This window comes from Paramisgurnus dabryanus, chromosome 21, assembly GCF_030506205.2.
Source record: "Paramisgurnus dabryanus chromosome 21, PD_genome_1.1, whole genome shotgun sequence".
In the NCBI taxonomy this organism is placed as follows: domain Eukaryota; kingdom Metazoa; phylum Chordata; class Actinopteri; order Cypriniformes; family Cobitidae; genus Paramisgurnus; species Paramisgurnus dabryanus.
In genome coordinates this window covers 15,525,639-15,542,016 of record NC_133357.1, presented here as the reverse complement: position 1 = coordinate 15,542,016, position 16,378 = coordinate 15,525,639, and the positions used below count along the sequence as shown (strand labels likewise).

The 16,378-nt window shown below is 37.3% G+C and overlaps 1 long non-coding RNA gene across 1 annotated transcript; it reads right to left on the bottom strand.

The window, feature by feature from the left end:
• Positions 1-8,963: 8,963 nt before the first annotated feature.
• LOC135776062 (uncharacterized) lies at positions 8,964-11,655 on the bottom strand. Its single transcript, XR_010544024.2, has 5 exons — positions 11,595-11,655; positions 10,969-11,015; positions 10,780-10,870; positions 10,601-10,680; positions 8,964-10,429 (listed from the first exon to the last, which is right to left on the bottom strand). It is a non-coding gene; the product is annotated as an uncharacterized lncRNA (long non-coding RNA).
• Between the last annotated feature and the right edge of the window lie 4,723 nt (positions 11,656-16,378).

Here is a 16,378-nt window from a genome sequence, read left to right as displayed (position 1 = left end):
CTAAAATACCGAACTTGTCCTTTAATTTGACAAAACCAAAAGCTAAAAATAAGCTTTATTACAGTATTACAGTAAATGTCTCTTTAATTTCAATATAATGTGGCTCCTTTCCCATTCATCTGCACTTTGAGAGTAAGATGCCTCATTAGCATCTGACACGCATGGTGGGCGTAGCTTTCTCCGTTTCTCAATGGCTGACAATGAGATGATTGTGTCATACAGTGATGTATAGACCTTACAGTGGATAGTCTGAATACATTTTCTCAATTTCATTTTCTATGGACCACCAGGGCTTTGGTCAATATCAATTGCAATGCCTGGCTCCGGGCAGACAAATTCATTTCAATTACAATTACCATCGTAGCGACGTTGATTTATAGCGTTGTTTTCTTTCCAGCGCCTTCCCACTCCCATTAATCACCGCTTGCCTGCCCGTATGATCCGCAGTTCATCTACCTGCCAAGTGGGATTGCTCCGCAGAGCATTCCTCCGCCTTACCCCCACCAGCAGCTCCCGTGACCGGGGGGAATATTAGTGTCCTTAATTCACACTCTATCTTTCCGCGTTTACTCACAACAATGCTAACTTGCCGCTATGCTGTAGTTCATATCTCCTCCAGAGTGAAATGAGGAACCGAGTATGATGATGATATAGTGACGCTAAACCGTACAGCTGACAAATTTGGTCCTTTTTAGTTCATATCTGTAAACGCCACACTGGCACACAAAATGGTTATGGAGCTACATTTATGGATGTATTGGGACCTGCTCCAAATGCTACTGTACATACACAGAGACGCATTGGCTTGGTCGTGTACATGTTACTGTTTACTCACATATGTGTCCTTTCTTGACACCCACAAACACACACATTTCTTATTTCCAATTCGATAGCCATCCAATAAACAACTTCATTACATATTTATAAGGTTTGGCCATTTTCTTTGCCTCATAAATACTGTAGATCTTGTTATTGTAGAGACACAAGACACAGAAAACAGGCTGCAACCCTCTCTTAATCCAACCATTTGGTTATAATCAGTCTGGTACAAACTGTACCTATTTTAGATTGTCTGGAAATGTTAAAGATGCCGTCTCTCTTTTTGTCAGCGCTTCCTCCTCTGTATTTCAGGGTGAGTCAGAGGCTCAGACGTTGTCTAAATATGTGAAAGGGTGCCATTCCAGGACGAGTGTAGCCGAGTTGGGCAGCCGCTGACAGTACTTTGTTTACGGAGTTTAGATTTGTCCCCACGGCTTGGCAGTTGCCGCCGGTTCCTGCCGCGCTCTCCCGCTGTCATCCTGTCTCAAACGTCACGTGAAGAGTGGAAACTGCGGACACATTTGCCGGCGCCCTGACAGTTTCCAGAAATGGCTGTGATTCAGGCGTCCAATAAAACGAAACGCTGTGGTTCAGCCTGGACAGATTAAAAGTCTGTTTGGACAACATTTTGATTGTCCTGTTTTGGGTGTTGAGGGAAAAGGATTGGGTTCCAACCAACACTGGAAAGTAAACATAGAAAGAGTAACCGGAGTAATTTGTCACCGGACAGATTTACTTAAGATAAAGTTATGGAAATCCTTTACAGTGAATTCAAGCGTGTTAACGTTTGTCTATTCACAGACAGGAGATAAAGAGGCACGCTAAATTTATGGTTACAAAGACCTTGGATCATCTTCCAAAATGAAGTTAAATGGTAAATATTCAAAAGAATTTTTTCCTGGAACTATCGGGTAACTAACTCGCCAAACTGCCTCTTCTTTCCGATATATTGCTTCCTTGTCAACTTAAATCAACAAGATAGATTCCAGTGAACTTTGAGCAACGGACACCTGGTTTTTCTGACTCAGGCTAGGGATTTTGAAGAATGTACAGTTGGATCAGGTATAGCTCACCTGAACCAAGGCTTCAGAAGTTAAGATACGCCTGAATCTGAACTGAAACCTCCTAAAACATGAAAAGCTGTCAGTGGTCCTTTTCTAGTTCATAGTTAGTTCATAGTTCATAGTTAATCTATTGTCATTCTACTGTATACATGTATACAGGTGAACGAAATTTCGTTTCATACAGATCCGTGTGCAACATATACAATATATATAACAACACCACCTGATACACACAATACATACCAACAGTAACCCATACAGTAAAAAACCAAAACAATTGTGCAACTCAACCATAAGAAAGTCATTATTATTTAAAGTTATTAAGCTCTTAGTCCGTCAATGGGGGTGGGAAATGGGAAACAGCAATTTATGACAGCAGTTCTATGTTTAAAAGAAACGAATTTCCCTATCCTTGTCAGCAGCCTTTTTAGACTGCTTAAACAGTGAAATGATCTATGAATCTATTTAGTAACAGAGCCATCATAGAGTTACTAGCTAGACACATAAAGGGATAGTTCAGTCATTACCCCATGATTTACTCACCCTCAAGCCATCCTCTATGTCAGTGATTCTCAAACTGGGGGACCTGAGATGGTGCCAGGGGGCCAGTTTAATGACTTTTTATAAAAAACATTAATTTATCCTAATTTGTGTGTAATTAAACCTCAGAAAAATAAGGCTATTAACCAACACCACTATATTGTATAATTGAATATGTTTTTTAATTGAAATGTTAAGTTTTGGAATGTTTTATGTCATACATTTTCTTCGGGGGGCTATGGAGGGATGCATCGTAAACAAGAGGGGCCGCACGGTGAAAAAGTTACTGCTCTATGTATATGATTAACTGTTAACCAGAGTTTGTTTCCAGGAGAAATTCTACGTGTGAAGGCTGCTGTCTATAGACAGTAGTGGACACTCTGACGTTGAATGCATTGTCTGGAATACTCTCAAGCGTAAGACTTCTATGGATTTCTGCCATTCCGATTGGTCCTCCGAACCGCGTCTTAGGTAGGGATGGGCACATATACTCGATTGCTCGAGTACTCGAACGTGGAATTGATGATTGATCACGGAAACGATGATTGTGTGGGGTTATTTATTTATTTATTGTGGTTATGGCGGCATTTCGCGCTTGCGCGTCACTTAAACGAAGGAAGACGAGAAGTTGTGGTTTAAAAGTGCATATTTTTTATTTTTCCTGCCAAAAATGACAATCGTTTCGCTAGATAAGACCTTTATGCCTCGTTTGGGATCGTTTAGAGTCCTTTGAAACTGCAATTTTAAATTGCATTAAAACTGTTAAGTGTTGGGGTCCATTAAAGTCCATTAAAATGAGAAAAATCCTGGAATGTTTTCTTCAAAAAACATAATTTCTTCTTGACTGAACAAAGAAAGACAATAACATTTTGGATGACATGGTGGTGAGTAAATTATTTGGATTTTTTTAAGAAAATGAACTAATTCTTTAATGTTATGAAGTGTTTTGACTGGACGTGTTTTTAAGCGCGCTGTTGTGGTGCACATCCACAACGGGAGTTAAACTTTCTTTCCAGTACATAACATAGTTTAAGTCTTGCATTTTGTACATATAGATGCACATTGTACATTTATGTTGTATCAAGGCTTAATACTATGTAGAGTGTGTCATATAGAAAGCGCATCAGTTTGTATTGATTAACCCTTTAGTTTCACTTTATCACTCAGCTATTCCTGTTAGAGGTTTCTGTTCAAAAATTTTTTTTTTTTATTAATAATCTAGTATGTTTTCATTTTTCAAGTTTCATAGTTTCTTCAAAATGAAATTTTAATTGAGTTTTTAATAAAAAAAATGTTTTCACAATGATGCGTACAAGGGCACCCCTTTGATTGCCCCGCCCCCTGTTAATTGAGTACTCGTTTTTCAGACCAATGGATTAATGGAAATGAAAAATGACGTACATGCACATCCCTAGTCATAGGTCATTATCATAAAGTTGAGCTGATTTCAACTCTCCTCGACGCTCACACCGTTCAAGATGCGCCGGAGCTCGTGCCGTGTCTCAATGAAAATTATTGACTTCCAGCCACTTTGACGCTCCTGCCGGTGGCGGTGTAAACGCACAGTAACACAGTAGGTGGCAATAATGCGCCTTAACGTTGGTACTTCCCGCCATTAATAGAAGAGGAAGAATATACTTGAAAACACTCTTGCGCATCAGTTGTTACGGGAAGCTAGATATTTTACAGTTTTACAAATTGATATTTACTTACAGAATGGCACACCAGAAGGCCTTTATTAATCCTGTGGAACTGTGTGGATTATTTCTGTGAAAGTTTTTTGGGGCTTCAAATCAGAAGCACAATTTTCTACCTTAATAAAGCTTATACAGCCAGGACATTTTCTAATATAACTCTGATAACTTTTCGTGCAACTGAAATGATCTGTGGATGTTGAAGGTTTTTAAGCTAGGTACACAACAAGCTAAATTTTTTCGGTGTGTTCTGCATATGTCACATTTTGCGCTACTTCATTGGCATTGTTTTGGTGTGTTCCTATCCTTATAGAACCAGACAGACCTTTATTTTTAAGAGTGTAAGAGCAAATAATCTTAAAAATACTTGATGGATCATTTCATGTGATGTCACCTCTAAAGTTTATGGATATCAGTGACAAGGGCATAATTTGGATTCATTCCTTTGGTCTTCCGGGTTAGGCAGAGCAGTGGCTTAGTGGTCAGTGCTCGTGTTTTGACATATTGAGTCATGGTGCTCATACAGACCTTCCAAGTTTGAATCTGCTACACTTCTCAACCGCATTCATTTTGTGTCGTCTAAAAGTCACTGGCAGTTGATGTGAAATGAAATGAGTGAAGTCTGGCGGGAAGTCGGCCAGTCTGCGAGAGCACTGTGCCCGGCTCACTCTTGGCTAGATTGGGGTTTCTCACCAATGCTGGTCAGATGAAAGGAGACGAGCTCTATCGATCAGGTTCTGGGGGATAGGATGGCCTGTGGTGAGATTGAGGCAGAACTGGAGGGGTTCTTGAAACGGATGGGGAAAGATGTGTTGGAGACATCAACCATCCACCTCCTCTTCACTCTCTGCGGCTGTAGTCTCCTTCCAGAGGGCTTCACAATGTGCAGTGTAGTGTTGCTGATGAGAACTGTCGGAGCAGAGCTTCAGCGGATGAAGGTCAGAGTAACGGCTGACCTTAGGGATCTGCCTACACACTCTGTGGGCACACATGTCCGCATCACACCAGGAAACACATACACAACTCCTCAACTTGGGAAGATGTTGGCTCTCTATGTCTCAAAAATAGTAGTGAAATGGGCAGTAATGTCAAACGCCAAAACGGACATAGACTTCCATTTTGAGCTACACTGTAAAAAAATCCGTAGAAATTACAATGTTATTGCAGCTGGGTTGCCGGTAATATACCGTAGATTTACATTTATGTTATTTACTGGCAAGAGTTTGTTAAAAGTTAAATAAATTTTAAATATTAACAAGTCTTTATCTTTACAGAATAAAACTGTACAATATCAGCCTCATGCAAAGCATTCTAGGAACCAGAAATCATCATCAACCTTTTTCTGTTTTTGCTTCAGATTTTGTTTCCCAGAATGTTTTGCTTGATCCTGTTCTTTTAGTTTTACTCTGTAAAGACAAAGACTTGTAAATGTTTAATGTTCATTTAACTTTGAACAAAATGTTGCCAGTAAATAACATAAATTTAAATCTACAGTAAATTACCGGCAACCCAGCTGCAATTTCTACGGATTTTTTTTAAGTGTACAAATCTCTATTGTTTGTAATAAAGCCTGACACTCAGTACACCATACCAAATAATACCACAACGGCTAAGTCATAATATTACTGTACATATAGTGTATATAATTGCAAGTTATAAAATACACAGGCCCTTTAAAAATCTAATTCTCCAAAAACAGTATGATGCACAAACTGTAAAAAAAATCTGTAGAAATTACAATGTTATTGCAGCTGGGTTGCTGGTAATTTACCGTAGATTTAAATGTATGTTATTTACTGGCAAGAGTTTGTTCAAAGTTAAATACATTTTAAATATTAACAAGTCTTTATCTTTACAGAATAAAACTATACAATAACAGCCTCATGCAAAGCATTCTGGGAACCAGAAATCATCATCAACCTTTTTTTGTTTTTTGCTTCAGATTTTGTTTCCCAGAATGTTTTGCTTGATGCTGTTTTTTTAGTTTTACTCTGTAAAGACAAAGACTTGTAAATGTTAAATGTTCATTTAACTTTGAACAAAATGTTGCCAGTAAATAACATACATTTAAATTTACGGTAAATTACTGGCAACCCAGCTGCAATTTCTACTGATTTTTTTTACAGTGGCAATTTTAATCATATAGTCTGGGGACACAGAATACTTATTTTACATTTTAAATAAGTCCCATAAAATGTCCCCTTTAAAGCATGAAAAAAATACTGTCACAAGAGAAACTTTTACATATGCTGTAATGATGCTCAAAGATGAGTTTAAAGGCGGGGTGCATGATCTTTGAAAGCCAATGTTGATATTTGAAATCGCCTTAACAAACACACCCCTACCACAATAGAATCTGGACTTTCTTTTGATAGACCCGCCCCACACATACGCAACCCAGGCAACAATGTTGGTTAGTAGATACGCCCCTTACTGCTGACTGGCTACAAGTGTGTTTTGGTACTCGGCCCGACTCTCTTTTCCAAAGTGTTTTTCAAAAATTGTGCACCCTGCCTTTGAAGTGATAAAATGATCAACTACAGGGGGACTTTAAACCTTTCATGTTGTACCTGATATTATCATTATATAGATCTTTTTAGGATCTTGTATTGGGCAGATCTTTACTGACATATACTCTGTTCCTCCATTAACTGCTTCAGAAATGTAATTAAAGTGAGAGAGTTGACTAGAAACCAAATTACCTCTTCTCTATTGCAAGGCCGAAACATCAAATAATCTCAGACAGATTTTAAATTTACCTGCATTGCCCTTTCTAATATTGTCCAATATCACACACCTCTACGGAAGATCTCTCCTGGCGTGACCGGCCTGCGGAGCCAATGCGCCCCGGGGGACAAATCGGCCCGGGCAGCACGCTAATTGAAACGTGTCGGCGACTCATTGACGTCTTGGCTCTTGTTTCAGGGCTATTTCAAACCACAATGCTGATTGCTGGTTTCAGATCACGCAGGGAAAAATCAATATGGCCTGAGAGATCAGGAACTACTCTTGCAGGTTTAATTCTCGCTTTAGATAACATACAGATAAGCCAATCGTGCACCATACTGTCATTTGCTAATAAATAATACAATTATTGCCGTTATAATTGTCTTATTTAAAGAGAACAGAAACCTTTTTTCCAGTTATTTGTACGAGAATTTTTTTTTTTGTGAGAAATATTGTGTAGTGTAAATTTATCCTAAGAGGCTTTCAGACTCTGGCATGTGGTGGATTTTTTACCTCTAAAAAAATTACGGTATTGGATACGTTTTTCAGTTTGATGTTGTTATTATGAAAACGGCAACAACTGACTTAATAAGTGTCACACAAGTAATTTCAGTCATTGGTGCGGCCTAAATAAATGGCCTATAAATGCAATTTTGTGGAGGGCTAACTGTTGACTTTTCTTTGATACCATCTACATGTTGGACCTTTAGAGAAATGGATTGCAGATGAGATAAGGAATAATTTATGTTCCCATCACAGCTCTGCACAACCATAGTAGGAAACTGTTGTCAATAACACCCACAAACTCTGAGTCATGCAGCATGATTGGGGATGTACACGAACCATGCGTGCGAGCCTCTGGCTATCATTAACCTACCACCATTGCTATTCAAGGTTACATACACTGTGTATAACCCAGACCTAATGCATAACTAATTTAAGGAATTAAAATGCTTATCCATACAGTAGAATTGGAGGTAATAATGTTTTTTTTTTACAGTATGTGTGTGTTTTGTCTTGTTAATGAAGAAGAGTAATGTTTAAGCAGGGCAAGGGTGGAGGTGGGGTTACTTCTGCTGGTGTTGACAGATACAGACGCTAGTCTAAAATCGGTATCCTCCCGGGCCGCCCGCCCGTCCAGCAAGGAAATAAATCCCATGTGGTGGCAAGGGCCGCCGGTTGGGATCACAGACTGCCTTCTGGCCTCTAGATCTCCAGAGAGCAGCGGAGGGCGCCGGCACGACAGCAAAAACCTGAGGAGATGCTCAGGGTTTTACATTACACAGCATCACTTTACCCACTGCATGAAAAGAGGTGTATCTGTACTAGGAAACTCCTGTAAACACCACTGATTTTCGGAAGTATCTATTAGTTCCACTGACGGTAAACTACTAATTCCACCAAGTTAGGAAACTCCCGTAATGATACCAATTCGGATGTATCTTGCTGAAGGGATATCCCCGTGGCATATGCAGCCATTTGTTGCCATGGCAAGTAATCCCATTGAAGATTTTGGCAGAGGCCACTTTCACACCTACAGAGGTATCACACCTTTGCACAATTCTGGTGTCCCCATTGGTGTTTAATCTCAACACTTATTGGTTGCTTTTAAAACACCCTCCCAAAACTCTGACAACTATTGGAACACAACTTTGAAAATTTCCTGTTGAGATGATTTGATTGGTTACACTTTGTTTTTAGCCCAACCCAAGCCCTCATATATTTGTGACTTGATTGGTTATTTGCCTGCTATGCAGATAGACTACAATGCTCCCCCCACACTATATACTACTACACACCCCAAAACCCTTAAAAAAAATAAAAACTTGAATTGAGTTTGAAATGTTTATTTAATAAAAAAACTGAACAATCCACAATTGTCACAATCACAAAACAATATTATACACAAATATTAAAGGTTGCATACATAAACAATGCTTTTTAAATTGATAAATATACAGAGAAACAATATAAGACCAACATGCATTAGGGAATTAATAGAATATGAGCAAATAAAATAAACAAAATAAAAGCAACAATGAAAACTACATTCAAAGCAGAACAATGTTATGTTAGCCTGGTTAGCCAGACCTACATCAAGATGTAAGGTCTGGCAACTCTTCACACAAACGGCTCAATGCAAGGGGCGGGATATAAGGTTGTCCCTCAAAATGCCTCTGCACGCAATAGGATAGCGCTAAGAGCAACGAAGAAGGTGACGTAGTTACCGTAACCAGTCGGCAAAACTCCAAACACATCTTTCTTGCTTAAAAAGGACTTCAGTAGGGTTATTTGCTCTTCTCTCAAAGAAAAACATAAGTCTAAGTCCTCCAGAGTCGCGGCCAAAGCCGCTTCAAAAGAAAGCTGTTCGCCAGCAGCAGCATCCATTCTAGTAGGAACCGTTGCAGCTCTGTCGTCATCATGTTAAGCCCGCCCCACAGACGCTACACACGATGTGATTGGCCTGACCAAATTTTGGTTTTTGGAGCTGTTAAGTGTATTGTGAGTGCCTAGACTAAACCCTGGCAGCAAATATATTTTGCGGCCGCTAGGGTGCGTCTAGATTTCTAGGCTAATGTTATGTAGTAAATGATCTAAATAAAATGAACAACTACATTGATCTTACTTTAAGAAATCAGTTCAAAGCACTTTTCGGATGGGATTAGTTTTCCAAACAACGTTTGAGTTTCAACATGTCCCCCACGACGTCTGTGATTTAATGTACCGATTCGAACGGGATTAAAATTCTCAGGCTATTCTAGAGATGGGAGTGTCCTTTTCATGTGTTTGGGCATTGCAGAAGAGCACGTGCTCTAGATATGCTTGTTTGTAAGGTTTAATATTTTGCTTGAAAAATTTTAACAAATCAAAATAACTTTTACAAATCATACTAAAGTAGCCTACATGTTTTATATAACTGGCTGCTTATAATAAACCCAACGATTTGAAGAAATAATGATTAATAACAATTTATTATCTTTATTATTTAACATTTCCATTCTGGAGTTGGACAAAATAAGTTTGAGTTTACCTCAAAAGTTAACGATATTACAGTGGCCAGTCTTAACAGTGTTTGATATTCAGCTCGTCCTGATTTAATTATTTTATTTCGCCGAATGGGGAAAAAACATCCATATCTGAATGAATGGGACTCAGGGGGGACTCAGGAAGTACAATATATATACTCTGTAGACCTTACGGCAGATTACTTTGGCCAAAAGACAACAAGAACCGCGTTTTCAAAAGATATTGCGGGCAAACACAGACATTTGCATCCGGACGGGATTAAATTTCTCAGATGACCTCTGAGTTTGGCGGAAAACAGTAGGTAAATTGCTCTGGAATTTTTACGGAGGTCATCAAAACACAGACATGGCCGATTCGAACGGGATTAAAACCACAGAGGACCGCTGAGAAGCACGATTTTCTCAGAGGTCCCCCTGTAAAACTAATCCCGTCGAATAGGGCTCTAGATTCAAATGCACAGCTCTGTCCTGGAATTATTCAAACATTTCTAAAGCATATACTTGTCAGCAAAGGTAATGTTGATGCACCCTCATCTGGACAGACATCTCTTTGGGAGTCCTGTGGAAATATAAAAAGTATATATAAGTATTTGGCATTATACACTATATAAACACACACACACAACAAATCAAATGAAATTCAATTGAAGTTGTACATTTTAGAAAGTTTACATTAAACTGTACAAAGATACAACAACAAATATGATCAAAGAATATTACAGAATATTACTTGATATTCTGTGTTGATGTCCTCAGAGTTTCTGTGTCGTTCTGCAGCTTCATCACAGTAGATTACTTCATTATAGTTGTCTATCAAACACAGAATAAAAAATATATAATCACATACATCATAACATGTCTGTTTACTGTTAAACCTGTTGGATTTAAAAATGTAATTATTAAACTTACATCATTTTGGCCAGATTGCAGTCACACCAATTTCTTCAGTGTCTGGATCAGTCTGATGTTTTAGCTTTCACTGTTACACTATTATATTTCTCTGTCAAACACAAAATTAAAAATAAAAAACACATAAATCCCAAAACATCTGTTTACTATTTAACCCGTTTCATTTTAACATTGAATAAATAAACTTACATCATCTTTACCCAGAAACCTCTTCAGCATCACATGGTACATGACCTCTGTAAACACAAACATGGATAGACTTCATATTTTAAAAGATAAAGAAAGGCAAACATATAATGTTAAAATATATTATGACTCCAAGCTTCTTGCATCTAGGTTATGTCAATGTGAAGCTGGCTTTGTTACAAATCAAAATAATGCATTAAAACAGTCTTGCAAAATAAGAAGCATCTACCAGAACTAAAGCAATGAGCTTTTAAACAACAGAAGATTGTATGTATAATTTAAAATAGCAGAGAGCCACGTGCTAGCTGCTAACATTTCCAACACATGAGTTACTGGTGTTTTGTTTTTAAGCAAATCACGTCTCATCTTGGCTTCTTTAAAGTTTTGTTTTTACAAATTTAAACATCAAATTAATTCTTTTAACAGCCCGTTATGCATGTTACGTTTACTTCGCGTATTGTTAACCCTCGTGTTTACTGTTGTGTACCGCGTATACTCTCAATGTTTTACTGTGTGTGATTTAAATTCAAACACTTTAAAGCCAAAAATGAATCACGGTAAATAACATAATATGAACAAATAAGTAACCGATCAGCGCAATGCAGACAAATGATTTAAATCAAACTTACCGTACTGTTCAGCAAACAAACAAACACCTAGTCCACAGATTTGAATTTCGCGACGATCGGCGGGGGTTGATCCACCGGAAGAATGGATGCGTGGTGCATTCTGGGAAATTGAGTCCTTTTCCATTGGCGTTGTTAATGCTGTAGAATGGAATTTGACTACGAGTTCCAAGATGCATTGAATGCACTACATAATTCCCACAAGTTTGAATGTTTGTTTTCATTTTGCACTTTTGTACTTTTTATAATCTGCGTTTTTACACTATGCTTTGTTCTTTATTCTTGATCATTAATAAAAATATAAAATATTTGTATAAAGATTATAACGTTGACAAAACATGTTTAGTTTACAAACATGTTGGCAGTTATTTTGAAGGATGCTCAGATTTTCCTAATTATAACGAATGCAATTATATAAATAATAAATGTATTTAGTAAACACACTAGAAGTGATTGTTTTTATCCAGTTTTTATTTATGTGTGTTTTGTTACTGAATCATCATTTTCTTACACGCTTCCTATCCCTACCGTGTCTATATATTATAAATATAAATATTAATCTCTCCCTAGGGTTTTTTGTCCTTCTAGGATTTTTTCCCATTGGGTTTTCTCCTAGGGGGTTTTTTAGTCCCAGGGAGAGTCAGCCAACTTTGGCTTAACTTAGCACTTTACTGTATACGTTACATTATTAATATGCTCGCTTACACGGTTTTTTATCCTTAGCCGCTATATTCTACTTCTTATACTATGTATTGATTTTCAATGTTCTCCTCTACATCTACTCATGTAAAGCTGCTTTGCAACAATTAACAATTGTGAAACGCGCTATATAAATAAAATTGAATTGAATTGAATTCTTGATGACATACAAAACTCTTTAACATGCTTCAGAAATTGTCCCTGGGTTTAGTGGATTAACTCCTCATTATTGGAAACATTGAACTACTATATCTATTATCCCGGTAACACTTTATAATTCATTAATAATAAGAGTCCATGAATCATGATGAACTTATACCTTAATTAATTCTTACTTAAATATAAACTAATGCTGATTTAAGACATGCAACTTACTGAACATAAACCATGAAGAGTCATCATTAACTACAACATGAACTCAAATTATTTTTTGTAAATTAGTGCATTAAATAACAATGAAAAACATGTCATATAGTACCATGGCTATAGTACCAGAGTTCATTAAGTTTCGTAATGCATGTTATACACCTCCAAGTATGCATGTACTTTTAAAAAATAACTTTAATCCCCTGCATTTGATATAAATAAAAATAAAATTAATGTACAGAATTAAAAAAAAAAACATTTTAGAACATTTTTAATTAGCAATATGAACATCTGCGTCAATGACTTTTATACTTTTTCCTTATCTCACGTAGCACGACGGGCCAAATTAAAGGTCTATTGTGGGCCAACTTTGGGCTATGTGCCCTAGTTTCGGCACCTCTGGACTAGAAGTACAGTAGCTGACAGGTATCTGCAGATAAGTTTACCTGAGTTTTTCAGTCTGTATGACCCAACATGTTTTGCATTCACATGTGAAAGACTTTTAGATGATGGCCCTGTCTATTGATTTTTTTTTTTGTTTGTTTGTTTCTATTTTAAAAGATTTAATGAAATGTTAGGGTAAAATCATAATAACAATAGAAACAGTGAACTTCAAATAATGAGACATCAGCAAAAATAAGCAGCTTTACATTTCACTCACTTATGAATATGGTACTGAATTTATCAACATCCTAGCTAGCAAAAATATTTTACATGATGTTTTTGAAACAAACTGTCTCCTTTGAACTGCTTTTTCCTACAATGTATGCATTGAGAGACATAGGGCAGTTGGAGACATGTTTTCAAAGTGTTGGAAATATATATTCTGAAATAACATTTGTTGCATTCCTCCAGACTGCATTAGACATGAAAAGTCAGAGACATCACTTTCATACATTAAAATGGTAATTGTGTCCATTGAATTTTTGTTATTTTGAATGATGCTAAGTTCTTAAATTATATTAATAATAAACGTATTTAGCAAACACAGTTTTTATGTAGACTACAATGTGCTGCCTTGAAGATACAGTTAATTCAACCCCCCATCAGCTCTGAAAACAAAGAAGACACCTCTACCTGTGGGTCATTAACATATAAAAAGCCCTTCACACCTCGCACCCACCCCTCCTCACAACCAACTTTAAGGATTCCTGGAAACTTCCACCAGTTCCTATATACATCCACATACGTAAGGTTTCTGGATGTTTCACAAATTTACTTCTGTGTTTTATGTTTCCAAGCACTCTGCCTGAAAAATCTGGCAAACCTAAAGTTTAGCAGGGATTTCCCATCCCGTATTTGTCCGTATACAGCTCTTTTCATGCAGTGACCGGCGCTGGAGGGGCCTGGCAACCGCCGCTCTAGGAGTCCCTCTGGATAGTGCATTTAAAATCCAATAAAAGCCTCCTTTTATAAGAACGTGTAGAAATTGCAGATGGAGGAAAAGCATTATGTTACATAGCTACTAATATTAACTTTGATATATAACAACAACAAATTTATGATAGCCTATTTTGTTTCAACTTGTGAAGATAAAGTAAATGGTAAATATGTATTTTTTTAATCGTTACAGCTAACTAATGATGAAAATGTTCATTTGGACTAAGAAGTTAGTCAAATAAATGACTCCTGCTGAGTTTTTGACTGTTTTAATGTTGATGAGGAACGGTGGAGAGAGGGACGCTGTTTTTTTCCAATATGGGCAGGTCTATATATTTTTCTGCTCATGTCTGAAAGGCTGGCTCCAGGCATTAGGGGTGGGCTCTCACTCTCTGATGGTTTTCCAGTGAGTATTTGTCAGGTCAGACTGTGCACCGCCCGGCGGTCTCCGCTCCTCTCCCCGGGTTATTTATTACCTCTCTCCCCCGCCGGCAGCGCTGTGGCTCCGGGGCCGCTGCCAACAACGGCGCGAAGGCGGGGATGACTACAAGGAGGTTCCCTACGGTCGACAGGCCCGTGGACATTGCATGTAATGAGAAAGTATGGGATTTTTTGTAAAACTGAAATAGGCCTATTTTAATAATGAGTAGGCTGACAGGATATTTTAAAAGCCCCCTTAACTGGGAATAAAACAACTATGTTGCTTAATAATTTCAGGAACAGTGATTATTATTTTTGGATATTAAATAAAATGCCATATATTTGGCTTGCACAAATTTAAGCCATAGTACTGATTACTTTTAAAATGTCTATGTGGACATTTTACAACATGGGATCATCTGTTTAAGTATTTAAAATAAATAAATGTGATTACAATTAAAAAGTCTTCCAACATTATTATGAGAATTTAGTAGAAACAAATGGCATGGATATAATATAATGTGAAGATATGCTTGTGCTAATTACAATTACTTTTAATTACAAATATTGTAATATCAAGTAGTTGTCTAGCACAACTACAGTATTACCTGCTAAGTTATTTTTAACTTAAGTTACAAGCATATTAAGTTTATATAAATTATATTTCTTGTTTTAATACCTATACTCCTTGAGAGCTTTTTATATCAGCTGTTCACATGATATCATGCTGCTTACGTGATCATTAACATATTTATTTTAAAAACACAGTCTGTGTTTTTTTTTAAGTATATTACTTGACACTACCCTCCATTACATTCAAAAAGGTTCAGTGTTCTTGTTTCCTTAGAATCCGATGTATGAGCACTGCATGTCCTACACCATGTAAATGTCATATATTGTAAACTTGTGTTTGTGTTTTTGTAAAACCTGTCACACCAATTACAGATTTCTGTACTTTTTTTCTGTATCGGCATAATATGAGCTGCGTGAGTGGGTGGCACTTTCGTTTTGTCGAGCTAGATAAGGATGCCACAAGACTTTTCTGCTGAACTGTCGATAATGTGGGGGCTGAAAGTTCAGGGGAAGCCTTCCTGAACCTAAACTGTGGGCTGTATGCTACAATGTCATCTGTAAATTTAGGGGAACCCCTCCTTCGTAAATACTGCACTTTGAGTCCCTCATGACTCACCGGTGGTTATAATGTAGAAGAGAGTAGGTGTGTGGGGGCAGGGTATCCCCGTGGGGGATCCTCAAAGTTGGGTTTTCAGGGTTCTCCTGAGGTCTCTGAGAACCTTTGACCTTTAGATTCTTTCCAGTCGTCTTCTGATATGTCTATACGGGGGCGATTTTGATTTCCAGATTAAAATAGTGCATAGAAATTCTTCTGTGCATCAAAGAATAGTGTTAGACATCAACGTGTAATAGTTGCACAAACATTAGACACACATCCTGCCTGCTTGCCGATTCATCCTGCATAGTTAGGTGAGTAACACAGTTGATTAGCATTGAATATTATTCTGAACTAAGCTGTTTATGGTGGCAACATTATGTCTCATGTTGCCACAAAACAACAATATAGTCTTACTGCATCTTATAGCAGTTTATCACATTATAAAAGCTGTCGAATAGTAACGTAAAATTAACTGGTATTTAGTTTTTTTTCTTATTTAGAACAACGAACGGGGGTGTAATATTGTATTTGCAATGTTGCTTTAGCCAAATGATTTCACTTCTTGAATGTTGATCTTTTTTCTTTAAAGACTTCCTGGCCAGGAAGTAAATGTTTATATTTCGCTAACCATAGCATATTGACAGAATGCAATACATTTGATTTTTTTTTTTTTGACAAATTAGAGGATTCCGACATTGTTTAAATGCGTGAATTCAACACAGTAGTACAAATGTATAGTTCACAAATGTAT